This window comes from Talpa occidentalis, unplaced genomic scaffold (genome assembly GCF_014898055.3).
Source record: "Talpa occidentalis isolate TD23 unplaced genomic scaffold, MPIMG_talOcc4v2.1 talOcc4.14, whole genome shotgun sequence".
Classification (NCBI taxonomy): domain Eukaryota; kingdom Metazoa; phylum Chordata; class Mammalia; order Eulipotyphla; family Talpidae; genus Talpa; species Talpa occidentalis.
The window spans coordinates 65,483,743-65,506,312 of NW_023601433.1; positions in this window are offsets into that span (position 1 = coordinate 65,483,743).

Genomic DNA, 22,570 nt, shown 5'->3' on the forward strand with positions numbered 1-22,570 from the left:
TCCACACCTCTGGCCTGTTCCCCAGTTCTTGTAGGCATAAATAAATAAATCTTTAAAAAAAAAAAAAAAGCCGTAACTATTCCTAACAAGTGGGTATGATGGAATGCAGAATAGAACTGTTGCCAGGAGTAACCCTTTCCTTTTTTCATTTAATAAACTATTTTTTCTATTTTTATAATCTACATAACTAACAATTTCCTTTCCATGCTTCCCCCAAAGTCCTTCAGTCTTAGGTTAGCTAAAAGCCACAAGTGACTTACTGTCATATTGTATCTCCCCCATGTATACAAATGGTATTCACATTATTATTAAACTTAGCTTTGACTTTTTCTCCTATCAATATTCCTGAAGCTTGCTTATTTGCCAGCCTAGAGGAACTCGGGGTACAAGATGATTTCCTTTGTACCCCGACACTAAAATACACTAGGGAGACTCCCTTGCTGGCTTTAAAGTAAACTGCCTTGCTGTGGAAGATCTGTAGAGAGGGTCACCTGACCAGAGTCTATGGGTGACCTGTCAAAGCTGAGTTTGGGACCAGTGAATAGCTAGCAAAGAAGTGAGGTTCTCAGTCTTGAGGTAAGGAAAGGAAGTCTGTCAACATTCTGGAAAAGGGCTATTTCCTTAAGTGACCCTCTGATGAGACTGACACCCAGGCAGACTTCTGGAACTTGGTGGGACTTCAAGCACATTACTCCATCCAGAAGTACCCAGATGCCTTACCTATGGGAACTGTAAGGTAATAAATGGGTGATGCTTCAAGCTGTTACATTGGTTACACAACTATAGATTACTTACACACCAAACTGTGACACCAAGGGTTGATTTGTATACTTGAAAGAGTCAAGGAAGATTGAAGACTGAGCAAGGCTTTGCAATATACGATATTTGTTTTTGAAATTTTATAACTGTACTTAGAGGAATCTCAACTAGCAGGGAAAAACTTCTGATAGGGATTCTACTCTTAATTAGGTAAATTGACATTCTGTCATAAACTAGAACAAAATTGAGACATCCACAAATTTTGCACTATCCAAATTTGTCAAAACAGTTAAAGAAAAGTCAAAAGAATTAAAAATAGAGATAATTTAGCCAGATAAAAATATTATTCATGGAGAATTCCTCTGAATGGAGGCAAAAACACATAATTGGTGAATATATTTGAGCTCAAGTATACTGTATTTTATGAATACACATATATATACATTTCTACTAAAAAGATTAGAATTGGGAATATCTTATAGAATTAATTTCTTCTATAGAGAGCATTTTCACAATTAAAAGCATGATCTATAGAAAAGAATCAATTGAAGATTATATAATTTCAAATTTATTAACCACGAAAAGCAACTGTGGACAGATTGCAGCCATTTTTATGAAAAATTAAAAAACATTAAGACTGTATTTATGTAAAAGTAGGATATAAAGGGAAGGAATGTAGGAAGATAAATCAGGATAAACTTTGTAGGCTGGAAACTCCCAGCTTTTGAAAACTGCCATTAAAAAAAGATTCTGAATGTCTGAAAAGAGCTGGCTAAAAAGAATTTTTACCAAGTCAGACTCCCAAATATCTGCACACAAGGTACAGAGGAGAGAAGTGGTGAGATTTTTTTTTTCTCTGTCTCTCAATTTTGGTTTGACAGAAAAAAAAATTGGCAAACTAGTTGTGACTTTTGAATTTCTGGACTTCGAAGGATTTCATCCTCAATATTGGCTTTTCACCCCAAGAAAGTATTTGATTCCTCTTTTTCATCTCTTTAGACTTTATTATTTTTTTTAATATTCATTAACTTATGCATACAAGAGCTGGGGTACAGGCCAGAGGCATGGAGGGTGGGAGGATCCACCAGAGACAGAGTGGGGAACAGAACAGGCAGATTGACTGAAAAAAAAAGACTATTTTTAAGTGGTTACTGGGCAAACCTGGGGGAAAATGGGAACAAGCAGTTTGTGAGTCCTCACCCAGTTGCTTACGAATGCAGGACAAAATTTGAGAACAGATACAGGAGAAACAAGAAAAAAGGATTTAAAGGATTTATTTATATACGAAGAGAGGAGGAGACAGACACCCTCTGTCTTACCTGTTGATAGTGTCTGCTAAGCAGAGAGCAAAGTGTAATCTGTAACCAGCCAGAACAAAAAGAGAGCAGCCTTAATAGACTAGAGTGAAGTTACACACACAAAAAAAAAATCAGGTTACAATATCCTAAGTGTTGTTTCCTCCCTCAGGAATTCACTTTCTTTCTGCTTTATTTGCATAATACCTATCTTTTGGATCTTTGTTTGAAAATAACTACTATAGAGGCCATACCTGATCTCCAAGACCAGAACAAATCCTGCTCCCATTAAACTTTCTTCTGTACTTTTACAACCTTAGCTAACTCTGATCAGTGTGTCATCTCCCTGCCCTATAGAGCAGAGACTGTTTTTTTCACGTGATATTTTCCCTTAGTGCCCCTATCTGTGATTGCCTCATAGACCGCAAGCTCTAAAGATTTGTTGAATGAATGATTCAGTGAAATGACACAAACAAACAAACGTGGACTTAAGAGTCAGTCGCTGTGGGTTAAAGTGAAAACTCCACCAAGAAAGAATGTGTGAGCCGGAACAGAATTTATTCTCTGTTGATCTCAGTTTCTTCTACTGAAAAATGGAAAAATTGAAGGAGCTCATCTTAGTGACCTTTCAGTTATGAGGTTCTTTGATTATTATGGGATGGCCATCTGTTTCCTGATTTTTTTAAAAAAAAATTTATTTATTTATGCATACAAGAACTGGGGTACAGGTCAGAGGTGTGGGGGATCAGAGGATTCACCAGAGACAGGGTGGGGAACAGAACAGGCAGATGGACTGAAGTAAACTGCTGAGGGGAGCAGTGGGTGAGACATGAGAGGTCTGCTGTGCCTTGTGGGTATCTCCCTGGCCAGGGATAGAGCTTGTGCTGCAATGGCTGCGAATTGCTTCATAGTGCTGTGTCTTATCCCCTTGTGCCACCAGGGAGGCCCCTGTTTCCTGACTTTTTTAAAAGTATGTTTTATATTGTCATACATTCTGAAAAGTCAGTATTTATAAATATAAAATGTCACATTGCAATTTATAATACTGTTTAGGGCCTCCCTGGTGGTGCAGGGGGTTGGGCACTGCACTGTGAGGCTGTCTGCAGCCTCTGTGGCACGAGTTCGATCCCCAGCCAGGGGCAGCAGCAACCCACATGGCAGCAGACCTCTCCTGTCTTGCCTGCTGCTCCCCTCAGCAATGTATTTTGGCCAGTCTGCCTGTGCTGTCCCCCACTGTCTCTGGTAAATCCTCTCACTCCCCAGATCTCTGGCCTGTACCCCGGCTTTTGTATGCATAAATAAATAGATCTTTGAAAAAAAAAGAGAAAAAAAATACTGTTTAGCATGGGTGTATATTAGATAAGTTAATTTAGAAAATCTTAAAATGTGAGACTGAAAATTTACATTTAGATCATCACAGAGTTTTAGCAATAAAATGCATTAGTCAGCAAATGTGTCTAGTGTTTTCTTTTTTCCCTTAGCTTCTTTCTTATCATCTCATTCTCCTTTTCTTCTTTCTCACCCTCTCATGCCCTTTTCTCTTCTTTTTTCTTCTTCTCTTCTCCCTTCTGCTTTTGTCTCCTTTTCCTTCTTGTCTCTTTTGGCCTCTCTTGACCCTTCCTTGCTATGTACTTGGTCAGTAAACCCAAGTGACAGAATAAGCTGAGGGATTTATTTTTACTTCTTATTGATGTTCCTTTTCTCCTCTTTCCCTGCCTCCTTTTTTTGTCATTTCACTTTTAACAAAGAATGCCAAAGGCGCTTCAATGTGTGCATAACAAGGGAAGAAGAACACAGATAATGCTGAGAGGGTTTATAACACAAAGTATGGGGCATTCTAGGATGAGTCATTTTGGGAGAGTAAAGTGGGAAAATAATCAGAAAAACTTAAAAGATTTACAGATTGAGTCTGGGGAGGTCAAACCTGGGTGCCCCAGATAGCTATGATTGCCTGTGGCAGTCAGAGGACAAAGGCCAGGCTGATGTGCTTCGGTGATTAGGACCTTGATCTTAAGAGACAACAGCCAGGGCTCCTCCTCCGCATTTGCAAGTGAACAGGTCTTGGAGGTCAGACAATGGAGGGGTGGAAATTTTGGGTGTAAAATCTCAACCTGATACATTATTCTACATTTTTTTTTTTAAAAAAAAGCTTCCCAGTGGTGAAATTTGATGTAGTGTCAAAGAGAAAATACTTAGTCTTTCTCATCCTTCCCCCACTTTTAACGGAGTAGCTTTTTATTTTAAGCTCAGGAGTCATTAAGAGGAAAATATTTCCTAGGCTGTTAGTGTATACCCTCTAGATGGCAGAATAGGCTTTCATTTTGAACCTCTGAATCCTCTTAGTTGAAGGTTTCCTATCACAGAAAGTTCTTTGCTTTTGTTAAAAAAATAAAACAACTCAACATATGTTTAAAAATTTCATTTGTATACATAGCACCTCACCAATCCAAAGTCACAGGAAGGAGAGGCAAGGTACACTAGTGGAAAATCTCAACAATAATTTTTTAAGATCCAAAGTGTTTCATGTTCTCAAGTTGCCATATTATCTTGAATAAATTGCTAATTATCTCACTATAATGTAGATCCCACTGGACCAGCTTTAGTGGATATTAGATTTGTTGTTAATTGATATTTATTGTTTCCTTTTAATGAATATTGCTAGAGTCCTTGAAAATCATTCTCTTTTGTAGGTTAAAAATGTTATATTTGCCTCTATATTGAATTTTTGCTTATTGACATATTTTTCCCCAAAAGAAATTTCAAAACTAAACTTTAGATCTTTCTCAATTACTAGGAATTCATCCCATCCCAGAGGTGGGGTTTATATCATGCCCCTTATATATTCACCATTTATAAGAGTTTATGACGAGGGCCTCCCCTGGTGGCGCAGCGGTTGAGCGCTGGGTTGCAAGGCTGCCCACAAACTCTGCAGCAGCAGTTCGATCCCTGGCCACCGGCGAGGGTCCCACAAAAAAAAAAAAGAGTTTATGACGATATGAAATATCATCTCTGAATATAGTTGCCATTGGGGATTTACTAGGTTTCTCCCATCTCATAATAGTTTAGTCCAACCAGATAATATATTTTCCATACAGCAGACACTCAGTAATTACGTATGAATTTGAATGGAGTTGAATACAAGTCACATTCACTGCTTTGATCTGAGACATCTGAGATACATACTGGAGAGTTAAATTTGAACTTTGCTTTTGAAGAGGGATCATCTTTTGCCACAAAAACCTTAGATCTCCTGTTTCTTAGAAGGAAGGTCACCTTTGTCCACTAATTTGGAGATAAAGTCATAAAGATTATATTCTGAATTTTAGGTTTAAGCCTGTGTTGAGGTCTGAGTCCCATGTTTTATTTGTTTTAAGCAGCAAAGCAAAGTAATAATGTGTGCTTTCTCCGTCTCTGATCATTTTACCTAAGACTGTTACAAGTAATAATGGAAAATTAATATCTTCTGGCATACTGCAGTGATGGCTTCTAAGACAGCCTTGCTGGCGATTCTGAGGCCATGTCTGGGTTTAGAGGGAAAGACACTGATTGCTAAGGGTTTTCTGTCCTAGTAGAGGAACGAGGAGAAGGAACAGGTACATCAGAAATTTACCTTCTCCTCGAGATTCTGGCTATGATATCAGAGGGATTTCAAGTTCATTTTTTCAAAGGAATTCAACGAGGTGGCTTTTAGTTGGCAGGGTTAGACTAGTTCCACTCAGAGTTTTTTCAGATCCACTTTGCTTCTAGATTAGGTTAACCATTCCACCTTTCTAATCTCATTGTGCCTTTCTGAAGGTTTTGCCAGGTTTCTCACCACTGCATATTTTCTTTCCAGGTCAACATGTAGATAGATGGTATTAGATGGGAAAAATATTGATTAAACATTTTAAGTTTCAGTAACACCAATTCTTTTCAATCCAGGTATTTAATCATTCATTTCAACCACAACTATTTATTTTGAAATTAATATGTGGCATGGAAGTTTGTTAGGTATAGGGTTTACAGTGCTGGGAAGAAAACATAAACACAAGGAAGGAAAAGAAAAAACAGTTTTTCTGCAGCAGCGGGAGAACTGAATGTGAACTGTGGCAGCCATAGTCTTGGCGGGATAGGCATTTATAAAGTTTTTTTTTTCTTTTTTTTTAAAGATTTATTTATTTATGCATACAAGAGCTGGGGAGCAGGACGCGGTGGGTGAGAGGATTCACCAGGGAGAGTGGGGAGCAGAACAGGCAGAGCTACTGAAATACACTGCTGAGGGGAGCAGCGGGTGAGACAGGAGAGGTCTGCTGCACCATTTGGGTCACCTCCCTGGCTGGGGACCGAGCTCATGCTGCAGTGGCTGTGCATTGCTTCACAGTGCTGCGTCTTAACCCCTTGCACCACCAGGGAGGCCCCATTTATACAGTTTTTCCCCCTCTTTAACTGAGTATTAGTTGAAAGGAGTGCAGTTGAAATTGTAACCAAAGGAAGCGTTATACTTCCAGAAAAATCTGAAGGAAAAATATTATAAGCAACAGTAGTAACTGTTGGATCTGGCTCTACAGCAGATGGTGGATTTAAGCAGATTCAACCAGTTACTGTGAAAGTTGGAGATTAAGTTCTTCCAGAATATGAATACAACTGCATAGTTCTGGATGACCAGGATTATTTTTTATTTAGAGATGGTGACATACTCTGAAATGTTACAGGGAGGGGAGAAGGGCACCCCAGTATCCCCAAACGTGCTTGTTCTAAATAGCTTCTGCCAGCCACCACATCAAGACAAAACATATAAGACTTTTAATGGAGGCCTCCCCAGGTTGAGCGCAGCGCCATAAAGCTGTCCACAGCCTCTGCAGCGCTGGTTCAATTCCTGGCTGGCTAGGGAGATTCCCACATGGTGCGGCAGACCTCTCCTGCCTCGCCTGCTGCAATCCTCAGCAGTGCTTTCTGTCCGTCTGCCTGTTCTGTTCCCCGCTTTGTCTCTGGTGAGTCCTCTCACCCTCCTGCACCCTTCTGCGCCTCATGAGCTGTACCCCAGTGCTTGTATAAATAAATAAATCTTTAAAAAAAAAAGACTTTTAATGGAAAGATACTTCAATACAATTAGTGTACAACAAAGAAATGATAAAGAATATGGTTTTCAAATCGTATTACCCACAAAGTTACCCATCCCCTTATGGGTAAAATGCCCAGTCCAACAGGGTTGGTTCAAAGCATGGCCACTGAGGCCCAAAAGCTTGCCACAAGTCTAAAGCACCTTCTGGCAGGGACCCACAGAAAAGGGTCAGAATAAGCCAGACAAATCTGGAAGGAAAAGAACAAAACCAAAATCATGATAAAAGCTGCCATTGTTAATCTAATCATGGGTCTCTCACCCACATCTGTTTTAACCAGTCCAGGACCAAGAAGCAAGTGTAGCTTCTTCACGTCTCTCTGCTCCATGTGCCTCCTCCAGGTCTCCTCATTGCTATCCATCCTGCTTCCTTCTTTCTAGGTCTCCTCTCCTGTTTCTCTCTCCCTGCCCAGCTCCAACCTTCCTCTGTGGTGCAGGGAAACTGGAACCTCCTCTGTAGGGGGAAGAATAAATGAACTACCTTGCAATGTCAGTGATAGGTGCTCTAAGGAAAAGCAGGGTAAGGTAATGGGAAATAAAAATTGGTCAGGCGAGGTCTTTCTGTGAATGTTAAAAACTTTTAAGCAGAGATATGTATGTAGTGAAGGAGCGCCCTCTGTGAAGACTTGTGGGAGTAGGGCAGAGGGCCAGCAAGCACAAAGGTCCTGGACTAGTGCTTGGTGAGCACGATAACCATTGAGGAGCCAGGTGATTCAACTCCATTGAGCCCAGAGCAGGGAAGTGGTAAGACAACAAATTACAGGTCAGCCAGATGTGAAACTATAGTAGGGACTTCAGCTTTCATTTTGAGCCTTTTGGGAGATATTTTGGAGTCGTGAACAGGGGAATGAAACAATCTGAATTTGTGTTAATATAGTCACACCGGTAGTGAAAACTAGAGTAAACACAGAGACCAGAAAATAACATTTGATTGCTGAGTGATAAAAATAATAAAATTCTTTTTCTTATATTTTTATACTTGCTATACAAATATATTATTGTATCAATTATGAGAGAAGAAAACCAAGAACTTTTAAAGAAATTCTAAGCTAGTTAGCCATTGTCTTGTGTTGTTTGATATAGCTCAAATACTATACACTGTATATTTTATTTTATTTTTTTAATTTTTTTTCTTTTTTTTTTAATAGAGGCATGTTTTATTTATTTTTTTATTTGTTTGTTTTGTTTATACATGCACTGGGTACAGTCAGAAGCACTGGAGGGTGAGAGAATTCACCACAGCCAGAGCGGGGAGCAGAGCAGGCAGAAGGACTGAAGTACACTGCTGAGGGGAGCAGCGGGCGGCAGGAGAGGTCTGCACACCATGTGGGACCCTCCTCTGGTGGCCGGGGAGCAGCTGGGGATCGAACCAGCGCCGCAGAGGCCGCGGGCAGCATTGCAACCCAGCGCTCAACCACTGAGCCACTGGGGAGGCCCTACACTGTATATTTTAGATTTTAGAGAACATATAAAAGCATTGATTTCTTAATTTATATATGAAATAACACAAAAGAACACACAGGCCCCATTTACTAGACTTTTGCACAAGTACCAATGATGTTCTGTTTCAGATTATTAATGACAAAGCACATTACTGATGACAAAAGCAAATTTGTCTGTGCCTCATCTAAACCTACATCTGGGGTCCAAGCAGTCTGCATGGTGGATCCAAGGATATAGAGGGTGTTATGAAATATTATTTTTATTGTTATAAAATGTAAGTATTACAAACACAAGTGTGGATACATTAACAGGATTATTTGACCTTCAAGTTAGAATACAAATATTTATTTTCTCATGCTGATACTTGGTGAAGTGGGGAAGGATTTTTGTTGTCAGCAAACTTTTCTTGTTCTTTCTCTTCTGAGCCCTTGAGAAAAATGAACTTCCTGACTCCTTGCAGTTGAGAAGCCACTTAAGAAATTCTGGCCAATGAATTGAGAGCAGAAATGATGGCCGTCAGTCAGCTAAGCATTTCATACCAGTGCAAGACATTCCAGAGCTCTGTTTGCTCTGGCATGATGACCACTATTTGGGGTACTGTTCCCCTATCAATCTGAGTCTAGTATGCTCAGGACACAATGAGCAAATGTCTCCCCTATTCTTTCCATTCCAACTCTGAAGGACGAGTAGGAGGAGCAGAAAATGAATCTTGGTAATTTTATACCATTTAAAATTTAAGTTTATTGGGGCCTCCCTGGTGGCGCAAGGGTTAAGATGCAACCTATGAAGCTAACCACAGCCTCTGCAGCATGAGTTTGATCCTCAGCCAACCAGGGAGCTACCCACAAGGCACAACAGACCTCTCCTGACTCTCCCGCTGCTTCCTTCAGCAGTGTACTTCAGTCAGTCTGCCCGTTCTGTTCCCCACTGTCTCTGGTGAATCTTCTCACTCCCCATACCTCTGGCCTGTACCCCAGCTCTTGAATGCATAAATAAATAAATCTTTAACAAAATAAAATAAAATATAAGGTTATTTGTTACTTCATATAATTTACATCCTGATGCCTGTAACAAAGTTTTCTATGAGTAACACTTCTGAGATTAGGTTACAAATGACTGCTGCTCTCAACTTTTGGCTCTTCTCCTTTGCTCTCTTAATTACTGTGAGGCCCTTATGCAAGGTAAGGAGAGAAGCTTTCTATGCACAAACAGTAAGAAGCTGAAGACCTCTGCCCCACCACCTGTGAGAAGCTGAGTACTGCCAGTAATCCTGAGAGTGAGGTGAGATCGTCCTCCAAGCACATCTTCAGATGCGTCCTCACCTCAGCCATCAGTGTTATGACTCGCTCACGAAAGATCGTCCTCCATTACACAACTGCATCGTGTCCTTTTGTTGAACCACAGAAACCATCAGATGATAATTGCTTGTTGTTTCAAGCTGCTAAGTTTTGAGGTCACTTGTTATGTAGAAATAAATAAATAATGCAATACCTTAGGTATCTCCTGGAGCATGATGCCAAAATATGTAAATATGAAGTTATGGTTTCTGAGAAGATATTTGAAATGTCTGGGCTTCCATCCAATTATCAAAGGGAAATCATCCTTTTAGTTATATCAAGATCATGTGTCAAAGAGCAGAATTGCTTGAAAAGATCAAAATACGCTGCGGTGGAGACAGTTAAAAACCCTACCATGCACACACACACCCCTCTTCATTTCTCTTCTCTTAGATTCCCCATGTGATAATTTCTGGCCCATGAAATGTAAATAGAAGTAAACTGTTTTACTTTTGGGTTGATTTCTTCCCCAATATTTTGGCTAAACTTTAAGCCAGCAGGTGGTAAGACCCCCCCAAGGTGGAAAAGGATTGAGACAAGAGGGAGAAATAAGCTCAGAGGAGGTCCCGAAATTCCTGTTTTGTTTGTGAGTGTGGAGTAACTATCCTCCCCAGCAACAGTCACAATGCAAAGGGTGGTTGAAATACATTTTTTAAAAAAGATTTATTTATTTATGCATATAAGAACTGGGGTGTAGGCCAAAGGTGTGGTGGGGGAGGGGGGAGAGAATTCACCAGAGAGAGTGGGGAGCAGAACAGGTAGATACACTGAAATATACAGCTGAGGGGACCAGTAGGTGAGACAGGAGAGGTCTGCTGCACCATGTGGGCTGCTCCCTGGCTGGTTGGGGATCAAACTCAGGCTGCAGTGGCTGGTAATAGCTTTATAGCACTGTCTTTAACCCCTGCACCACCAGGGAGGCCCTGGAATACATTTTTAAGTATTCTGACCCATCTATATTTGTGGAATCAATATTACTAGTCAAATTTGTAGGTCAGGCTCTTCATGTATGTTCATTTCCCCCCCTAGGAGCAGAGACTCCACCACAAGGGTTTGTTTACACAGGCTGGCAGGACCTTGATGCAATCTATGCTGGGGAACCTGGCAGGGCTAGCATCTGCTGCTCATTTTCCACTTAACCTTGATGACCGGTTTATTTGCATGGGAACCTTCTGTATGTTTAGTAGTTTTGGGTGCTTGCTTGTTTTTCTTTTAAGATACAGATAAAATTCTTGAATTCCTTCAGTTTCTTGGCAAATGACAAATGGTGATGTGCTTTAATGAAGAATTACACCCTTTAGTAAAGAATAACTTCCTCATCTTTGATGATTGGTGCAGAAAACCCACAAGGTGAGTCTTTGGTTTTACTTTTATCTTTTAGGCTACACAATATACTGAGTGTCTAGATATAGAATATTCCGGGGAAGGGACTGTGAAGAGCCTTAGTCATGTTTCTAAACATCAATGCCAGGAGCCAATTTATGTTCACTCTGTAAAAGGGCATCAAGATGACTGAATTCACTCACTTGTATATTCATTAACTAGGTCAGCAAATATTAATCAAGGGCCTAAAATGTGATAGACCTCACATTAGGTAGGTATTGGCAACATAAAGACAAAGAAGACCTGATCTCGGTCCTCAGGGATGATACAGGCCATGGGACAGCCAAGATGAAAAATCATTACAAGGGTGAAGGGCATCCCAAAGGAGGCCTGGAGATGATAGTGATAGTTTAAGGGTTAAGTGGGTGAGGGAAGGAAACTTGGATGCTGAGATGATTATGATGTGGGAGTAACATTTAAGTTAAATCCGAAGAATAAGCAATAGCTAGTCGGTGGGGGAGTGCATGGAGAATGTTCTGGTCTGAGAAAACAGCAAAAGCAGTGGTTCTGTGGTTACGAAAAGAACTGAAATAAGACCAGCATGTCTGGAATCAGATAGCTGTTTCAGCACCTAACTTTGACAACAGCATCTTATGCCTGAGAAGCTTTGCAGAAAAGAAATTATTTGACTGGAAATTTCCAAATTCAACAGGGAATATAAAAGATTATTTTTCTTTCCGAATCTATCTTCTTCTGTCTTCAATATTGTTCAATAATCTTCTGTCTTCAATATTGTTCATGTTCTGTAAAATGAACATCAAATGCATTATTTTCAATTTTTTTCAAGTTTCACTCATGGTTGAACTTATTATCCTTGACTCAACCCAACTGTGCTACTAGCCATTCTATTTATTTAGAATCATCTGTGACACATTAACATGTTGGGGAGTTGAAAGATTAAATCCTTAAGCTTTAAAGAGTTGGAATAAATTCTATAGTAAAGATGATGTTTAATTTCCCATGTTAATCAAAGGATTCACTCAAAATCCTTGTGAAAACATATCACTATGAGATCATGGGTGTAGCTGCTCTCTGACCCTGGAAATTCTTACTCTCAAACTTTAGTCAAAACACAATCTTTTCTTTTTTCCCTGATTTCCTCCCAGAAAAATGTGAAAATATTCTATCATTATTCTATTATTAAATAATATTCTATATTAAAATACCAAAATATTCTATTATTCTGCCTCCATTATATGACAATGTTTGCCAGTGGCTTGGAAATGAATTAAAAGGGCTATTTTAAAGAGAATCTTTTTGCAAAAGCAAACTCTTGACTGATGTGAGAGTGTATTATTTGATGACAATCAGTGGCTGGCAAAGCCAAGTGCCCTGAAACAAGGAGACTGCCAGGTGCCTTCAACCGAGTCCAAGGTGCCAGGAGTGATTTGTGGGATGACACCACATCTCCCTGTGTTCAGATACATGGTGTGGCAGGACATCCTGTGCTGGCAGCTCATTTATCAACAAGTAGCACCATTCTCATACATAATATCTGCAATTAGAATCTATTAGTGTTGATTGAAAGTGAAACATCAAAGTTGTTATACAATTTGAGAAAGGAGAAACAACATCTGGAGTCTTACCATCTTGGAGGAAGAGAGAACAGTGAGAAGCCCTGGAAGAGTAAAGCCGACTTTTACAACTTAAAGTAAGTAGTGGTACAGTTCCTTTAATGATTGCATTGCATAGAACTTTATAGATATTTCACAATATTGATTTGTACAAAATATTTAATTTAAATGTTTACATGTGTGAACTCTCCGCAGCCCTGTGATTATGTTATTTTTCCTGTTATCTAGTTGGAACTTTATGAACATGGGTTGAATGAATGAATCAGCTACTAATACTGGGCCTGGGAGTGGAAACTGAGGCTGGAGCTACAGATGAGCAGCAAATTTGTGCTTAAGTCTCAGGTATTTTCTTTTCCTTCCATACCTCTTTATGCTATACCACATTTCCAACTCACAGACAGAAACATAGGGGATGAAGAACTTAAAGTTTCAAGAAAAGTAGGAAGCAGAGCTGGCTTAAGATGAGATGGCTTGATGCCCCCCGATATGATTTTTCACTAAGGATGAGATGCTTGGCTCCCCCTAGATCATTTCTCCTATTAGTTGACACTAGAATTCCAGGGCTTATGTGTTAGGCTCTAATCCTATCAGAGTATTGTCTTTCCTTCAGTTAAAATGCAGAACTTTAAGTTCTAAATCAGTTATGGTATTTGCAGTATGAAAGATAGGCAAGAGATCTTGTCCTAGGAAATGTGGGCACTGTAAAATGACTTGATGGAAGAGACTATGAGCAAGAAAGAGAAGGGAGAACTGATGATAGGAGCATTTACTTAGACTACAGTGTGAGATGTGTCCCTGGAGGAGCCCAACACAATGGTGGAGAAGGAGTCGGGGCAAAATATATGGGTTTAGCTGAAGATGGACTGAGGACATATTTTGCTTCCTTATTAAGTACTTCTTATACCAGTTGCCAATACATTCCCATGTTTACCTTTAGAAGTTTGCCCAAATATTGTATGGGGCTTAGTTTCATGGAGTTTATGAAACCAGAACTGATCTACATATTCCCTAGAATCAAGTAGACCTGTCCATGTTGTGACCACTGAGAACATACATGACATCAATACTTGGTGTTTTTTTTGCATTCTGGTTCAAAAATGAAAAATAACAAACTGTCAGCTTTATTAGTTTATAAATATTTTACTCAGCTATGATTAGAATGGGAAAATTTGAAAAATTTGCTTAACATCGAAGTTATAAAAAATTAGGCTTTAAAAAATTTTTCCTACAGGCAATCTGCTTTGAATTATTATAAGGCAGAAAAAAAAAACAAGGGTAACATTAGGCCCAGATGACAGACAATGAAAACTACATGTGGTTTTTCTAGCAAGCATCCCCAAAGGGGCCCTGATGGCGGGGTACATGCCTTTGATTAAATTCTCTAAGTTTCCTCTATTGTGGCTACAGTGCTGGGCTCGTTACCAAATGTGTTGCTTTCATGGGGAATTGTGATTTAAAAATCACAGAAAGGTACTTTTTGAAAATGTCATATGAATGTTTTGAAATATTTTTTGTATGTTGACCATATTGGTTAAGGTTCTTGACTTCAAGATAATCACCCAGTGTACATGGGTATCCAAATGTTAGCAGGATGGAAAGTACATTTCTTTCACCCATTCCCAAAGATTCCTTCTTAAGACATATGTGACATGGCCCTTTGCTGAACTGTGTGTTTTACTGACCAGTCAAACTGCTGGGTGTGAATTCTGGCTCCACCATTTTAAACTGTTTGACTTTGGATAAATTGTTCAACATGTCTGTGTCTTGGTTTATTCTCTGTTAGAATGGGGATGACGGTGTTGTATTGTGAAAATTAAACAAGATAATTTGTGAAATGACTTGGAATTGTGCAGTGCATAGAACAAATAGGTAAAGGAAAAATTATTCATCATCTCTTATTATCAGAGAAATGTAGATCTAACAACGAATTATCACTTTATACTTGTGGCTAAGTATGGGAGAGGATGTGGAGAAAATGGAATCCTTATACTATTGGTGGGAATGTAAAATGTTGAAACTATTATGGAAAACAGCAGGGAGATTTCTTAAAAAATTAAAAATAGAAATTCTGTATGATCCAGTTACTTCACTTGTGGGTTTTTACCTTAAAAAATGCAAAAACACTAATTTGGAGAGAGACATGCTCTTCCATGTTTATTGCAGCAGTTGCTGGAAACAACCTAAGTGCCCATCAGCTGACTAGTAGATAAAGATGTAGTATAAATACATAATGGAATACTATTCTGCTATAAAAAAGATTAACTTTTCCCACTTGCAACAACATGGATGGACCTAGTGAGAATTATGGTTAGTGAAATAAATCAGACAGAGAAAGAAAAACACCATGTGATTTTACTCATATGTAGTATAGAAAGAAAACAAATAGATGAATTAGAGTTGATGTCCGAACATGGCGGCGAGGAGACGCTGCGAGTAAGATCTCCCATTAAAAAAAGTTAATAGGGAGGAAAAGCGGCAGGTCCCAGTGAGAACTGGGACACGGAAGATAAACGGGTGACTCCAGCAAACTACCGGAAGAAGAAAGTGGCCATAAAAGAGGACTAGAAGGGAGGGAAGCGCAGAACCCTGCTCCCCTCCCCCGCCCACAGAGGCGGCACTCTCTGACCAGCAGAGAGGGAGAAAAACAACAAACCAAAACAACCAACAAGAACAAACGACGCAGCAAGCGGGACTGTGAGTGGAAAGGAACTATTGCAGCCACCACACCCCGTGAACGGGAGCTGAGGCGAACCCTGCAGGATCCACCGCGGCGGTGAGGGAACGGCTCCGGGCGCCATTAGAGAAGAACAAAGACCCCGGGAGACGCGCACACAGCCCGGGCTGCCGGTAAGCTGGCACGGAAACCTGGCGCGCTCGGGGAGCTTGAAAAGCAAGTGCAGACCGGAATCGCGGCTGCCCAGGTACCCGCGCCTGCGACCTAGGCTTGCGGGGAGACGACCTAGGCTTGCGGGGAGACGCGCGGAGGTCCTCACTGAGGTGAAGGTCCCTCCCTGAGTGAGCAGGAACCAGGCACCCGGGCACGGGAGCAGTGAAAAAGGCGCCATTCCTGCGCCACTGAACTGGGCTACAGCCCGCGTCCTGGAACTGAGGGCTTTGAACTGAGACCCGGGGCACGAAAATTCGGGGCGTGGGTTCTCAACGACGGTGGGGCACAAGGCAGACACAGCACCCCAAAGCTGTTGAGGTGTACCCTACCATTCCCGCTCTGTTCCCTGTCCCACGGGGTGGGGGGGACGAAAAACAGCCCCCCAAGGACAATAGGAGAGATCTCTGGCGCCACCTAGTGACCAGGAAAAAAAAAAGTCACTAACACCCCATAGAACAGGAAATTTCTTAAGACTGCTTGAAAAGGGCAGAAGGCTTCTGCAGTGGCCAGCCGGGAAGTTATTCCACACCAGGCCCCTTCCGACCAGCAGTCTGAGCCCACAGAGGGAGCAGGCACCCACGTCCGGGGCAGACCGGGGGCGCAGAAGAGTGTGCCTGAAACCGGAGGCGCAGGGACTGCATCCCGCTTCGCCATTTGAGAACAGGGACATTTCTTCAGTAAAAACTGCCTAAAACCAGCAGAAAGCTCCCCCAGAAGACAGAGATGGCTCCTGGAAGAGCCAGAGGGGAGCGGAGAAGTTCACCCAAGATGTCAGTCAGTCCGAGCAACACAGTGTCCCAACGCATACGACAAATTAGAAAACAGACAGTAGGGAGTAGAAGAACCACACGCAACCTAAAAACTCCTCAGGAAAGAAGCACACCACAAAAAGAAAACCACTCCCCAGATTGCAACGACAGCAACTTGGAAGAACTTCTGAGCCTTCCAGAAAGAGAATTTAAAATTGCCATGATTAAAAAAGTGATAGATCAGAAGAAGGAAATTGAGTCCCTAAAGAGGGAAGTAAGAGAAATGCAGGAGATCAAAGAATTAATGGAGGAACTAAAGAACTCTGGGAAAAGCAATGAAAGCAGAATAGATGAAATGGAAGAACGAATAAGTAATCTTGAAGACACAGAAATAAAAAGAACCAAAACAGAAAAGGAAAGAGAAGTACGAAGGAAAAAGAATGAAGAAAGACTTCGGGAACTATCTGACTCCATGAGGAAAGGAAATATAAGGGTTATAGGAATTCCAGAAGGAGAGGAGAGAGATGTAGGAACAGAGAAAATATTCATGGATATAATTGAAGAGAACTTCCCAAATGAGAAGAAGGAGCTGAAAATTGATATACAAGAAGCAAGAAGAACACCAAACTTCCACGACGAAAGGAAAAACACAGCAAGACACATAATAGTAAAGCTCCCAAGAATCCAGGACAAGGAAAAAATAATGAAGCTGACAAGAGGGAAGAAACAGATAACATTCAAAGGAAAACCAATCAGGCTGACATCAGACTTCTCTGAAGAAACACTACGGGCAAGGAGAGAGTGGAGGGACATAGTCAACAGACTCCAAGAAAACAGATGCCAACCAAGAATACTCTATCCCGCAAAGCTCTCTTTCCTCCATGAAGAAAGAATATGGACCTTCCCAGACAAAGAGAAACTCCGGAATTTCATTGCGACTAAACCCCCACTCCAAAAAATACTACAAGGAATCCTAAAGACAGAACCTCAGAGGGACGAATAACAACGAAAGAAGACCAAAAAAAAAAAAAAAGTTATTAAAAGAATAAATAAATAAAATCAAAGGAAAGACAAACATAATGGCAAATACAGATGTTAACATATCAATATTAACTCTAAATGTAAATGGACTAAACTCTTCAATAAAAAGACACAGAGTTGCAGCCTGGATTAAGAAACAAAACCCAACCTTTTGCTGTCTCCAGGAAACACATTTAGCTACAAAAGATAAAAATAGGCTCAAAGTCAAAGGATGGAAAACAATCCTACAAGCAAATGGGCCAAAAAAGAAAGCAGGAACAGCTATACTTATATCAGATAAAACAGACTTCAAACTCAAAAAAATAAAAAGAGACCCCAATGGTCACTACATTATGATTAAGGGGACAATACTTCAAGAAGAAATAACACTCATTAACATATACTCACCAAACGAAAGAGCACCAAAATATATCAGACAACTGTTGTCCTCTCTGAAAACAGACATCAGAGAAAACACATATGTAGTGGGAGACTTCAACACACCACTATCAACAATGGATAGATCAACAAGACAAAAAATAAGTAAAGAAACTAAAGCTCTAAATAAGGACCTAGAGCATTTGGGCTTAACAGACATCTATAGAACACTAAACCCAAAAAAAACGGAGTACACATTTTTCTCAAGCGCACATGGATCATTCTCCAGGATCGATCACATACTGGGGCACAAGACAAACATCAACAGATACACCAAGATTGAAATCATACCAACCATCTTTTCTGACCACGAAGGCATCAAACTAGAAATAAATCATAAAAAGAAGGCAAGGAACTATCCTACCTCATGGAGATTAAAAGCCACACTACTGGAAGACCACTGGACTAACGAGGAGATCAAAGAAGAAATTAAAAAATTCTTTGAATTGAATGACAAGGAGGACACCAATATCCTAAATGTATGGGATGCAGCAAAAGCAGTAATAAGAGGAAAATATATAGCAATAGAAGCTCACATCAAAAAACAAGAAAGAACTCAAAGAAACAACCTAATCTCGAAGCTCAAAGATCTAGAAAAAGAACAACAAAAAAACCCCAGAACCAGTAGAAGAAAAGAAATAATAAAAACCAAAGCAGAAATAAATGAAATTGAAACTAAAAAAACAATCCAAAAGATCAATGAAACCAAGAGCTGGTTCTTTGAAAAAATAAATAAAATAGACAAACCCCTAGCCAGGCTCACAAAGGAAAAAAGGGAGAAAGCACAAATACACAGAATCATAAATGAAAGAGGAGAAATCACAACGGACACAGCAGAAATCAAAAGAATAATCAGTAACTACTATGAACAGTTATATGGAAACAAGTTCAACAATCTAGAGGAGATGGACAAATTCCTACAACTCTACAATCACCCAAAGCTAGATAAAGAAGAAATAGAACACCTAAACAGACCAATTACAAGCAGCGAAATTGAAATGGTAATTAAAAACCTCCCCAAAAACAAAAGCCCAGGACCTGATGGATTTACAAATGAATTCTACCAAACATTCAGAGACGAATTAGTGCCTATCCTTCACAAACTCTTCCAAAAAATTGAGAAGGAAGGGACAATACCAAACACGTTCTATGAAGCCAATATTACACTAATACCAAAACCGAATAAGGACAACACAAAAAAGGAAAACTATAGGCCAATCTCCCTAATGAACACTGATGCAAAAATCCTCAATAAAATTTTAGCTATCAGAATCCAACAATGTATCCATAAGATAATTCACCACGACCAAGTTGGATTCATTCCAGGGGCACAAGGATGGTTTAACATCCGAAAATCAATCAACGTTACCCAACACATCAACAAAAAGAAATATAAAAACCATATGATAATATCAATAGATGCTGAGAAAGCTTTCGACAAAGTGCAACACCCATTCATGATAAAAGCCCTTGAAATTCTTGGGATACAAGGAACATACCTCAACATCATAAAGGCCATCTATGACAAGCCAACAGCCAGTATCATTCTCAATGGTGAAAAGCTGAAAGCACTTCCATTAAGATCTGGAACAAGACAAGGATGTCCACTCTCACCACTGCTTTTCAATATAATACTGGAAGTCCTAGCCAGAGCAATAAGACAAGAGAAAGACATCCAAGGAATCCAAATAGGAAAAGAAGAAGTCAAACTATCACTATTTGCAGATGATATGATAATATACATAGAGAACCCCAAAATCTCCACAGAAAAAACTAATTCAACTCATCAATCAATTCAGTAAAGTGGCAGGATACAAAATCAACACGCAAAAGTCAGTAGCCTTCCTATACACAAACAATAAATCTGAAGAAGAAGAAATCAAAAAAACCACCCCTTTTATTATCGAAACAAAAAAAATCAAATATTTGGGAATAAATCTAACAAAAGAGGTAAAGGACCTATACAAAGAAAACTATAAAACACTGTTAAAAGAAATAGAAGAAGACACAAAGAAATGGAAAGACATCCCCTGCTCATGGATTGGAAGAATAAACATTATTAAAATGGCCATCCTACCAAAAGCAATATACAGATTCAATGCTATTCCAATCAAAATCTCAATGGCATTCTTCAAAGAAATAGAACAATTATTGATGAAATTCATATGGAATCACCAAAAACCCCGAATAGCCAAAGCTCTACTGAAAAAAAAAGAAGGAAATGGAGGCATCACACTCCCAGACTTCAAACTATACTACAAAGCCATAATCATCAAAACTGCATGGTATTGGAACAAGAACAGACATACAGACCAATGGAATCGAATAGAAAATCCAGAAATAAACCCACAGATTTATGGTCAACTAATCTTTGACAAAGGAGCAAAGACTATGCATTGGAGCAAAGAAAGTTTGTTCAATAAATGGTGCTGGGAAAACTGGGTCGCTACATGCAAAAGAATGAAGCTTGACCACTACCTCACACCATACACAAAAATCAACTCAAAATGGATTAAAGAACTAGACATAAGACCTGAAACCATAAAATACATAGAAGGAAATATAGGCGAAACACTACGGGATTTGCACATCAAAGACATCTTTACAGACACATCACCCAAAGCAGTGATAGTGAAGAGAAAGATAAACAGCTGGGACTACATCAAATTAAAGAGCTTCTGCACAGCAAAAGAGACAATAACAAAAACAAAGAGAAACCCCACCAACTGGGAGAACATTTTTGCACCCAACACTAATGATAAAGGACTGATCACAAAAATCTGCAAAGAGCTGATGAGACTCAGCAACAACAAAGAAAATAATCCAGTCAAAAAATGGGCAGAAGAGCTAAAAAGAAACTTCTCTGAAGAGGAAATGCAAATGGCCAACAGACATATGAAAAAATGTTCAACATCACTTGTAATCAGGGAAATGCAAATCAAAACTACCATGAGATACCATCTCACACCAGTGAGAATGGCACATATTAAAAAAAACTAGCAACAACAAATGTTGGCGAGGATGTGGAGAAAAAGGAACTCTTGTGCACTGTTGGTGGGAGTGCAAACTGGTCCAACCATTATGGAGAGCTGTGTGGAGATTTCTGGACCTACTAAACATAGAGCTTCCATATGATCCAGCAATTCCACTCCTAGGTATTTACCCAAAGGACACAGAAACATCAATTCCAAAGAACACCTGCACCCCTATGTTTATAGCAGCACTGTTTACAATAGCTAAGCTTTGGAAACAACCCAAATGCCCAAAAATAGATGACTGGATCAAGAAGATGTGGTACATATATACCATGGAATATTACTCAGCGTTCAAAAAAGATAAACACATGCAATTTGCAGCAACATGGATGGCACTGGAAGGGATCATGCTCAGCGAAATAAGCCAAAAAGAAAAAGAAAAATACCGGATGGTCTCACTCATAGCAGGAATCTAGAAAACTTAAATAAGGGACCAGGAAAATGAATATAAGAAAGTGAAAATCAAAATCAACAAAAAACTATGAACCAGAGACACTTGTTGGTGGGTGGGGGGCGGGAGGGGAAGGATTGGGGTCAGAATGGGGCATTTGCAATTGTATGGGGGAATATAAAAATAAAATTTAATGTTAAAAAAAAAATAGATGAATTAAATGAAAGAAAAATAAACTTTTGGACTATGGGACCACTTTTTGGTTACCAAAGGGAAGGGAAGATGGGTGAGTAAATCAGGACAAAGGGGACAATGGTATGGAGAAGAATAGAATTGGATGTTTAGCAGTGAACGAAATGTACTATATATATATATTTTCCCAGTAATGCACAACTGAAATTAATATGGTGTTATAATGTAATATCACTTCAATAAAAAAGTTATCACTTAAGTAATATTAACATTGTAACTTCGATATAAATGAACTATTGACTGATTATATTTTTATATTGACATTAGTTATAAAAATATACTTTCTTAATTATATATTTAGTATAATATATTAAATATATTTTAAATGTTTAGAAATTTGGAAACTTTTTGACCAGGCTAAAAAAGTGTAGAATAAAGGTTGATTCTGCCATGTCAGTCTGCTCAAAAATGAAAAATAACCACCCTAAATTGAAATGTTTTGGTCATCATTCTGCAATATATACATATATTTTTAAAAGTCTATGAACATAAATGAAAAAAAGTTCTTAGTAAGTACTTACTATTGCTCTTTTAAATTTTCTTTTCCTAGCCTCTTGCTTAAATCTTTCCTCCATCATTCTTGCATCAGATGTATCTTGACATGACATTTGACATTTACTATTAAATTTTTGTTTTCTTCCAACTCTGAGTTTATGATTCTAGAATTCTTTTTACATGGGAGGCATTGCAATGAGTGTGCTGGAGGATACAAAATGGCTAAAATGGGTCTCTACTCTCAGATTACAGCCTTACAAAGGAGATAGACAGTCCCAGCTAATTGCCACATTAGGCAGAATGAGATAAGTGCACTTACATACGTATCAAATGCATTGCTAATCCAGGAAGAGTGAGGAAAGATAAATTTCAGTTGCAGAATGAAATATGATCTGGGGAAGCTTTTTAGCTAGA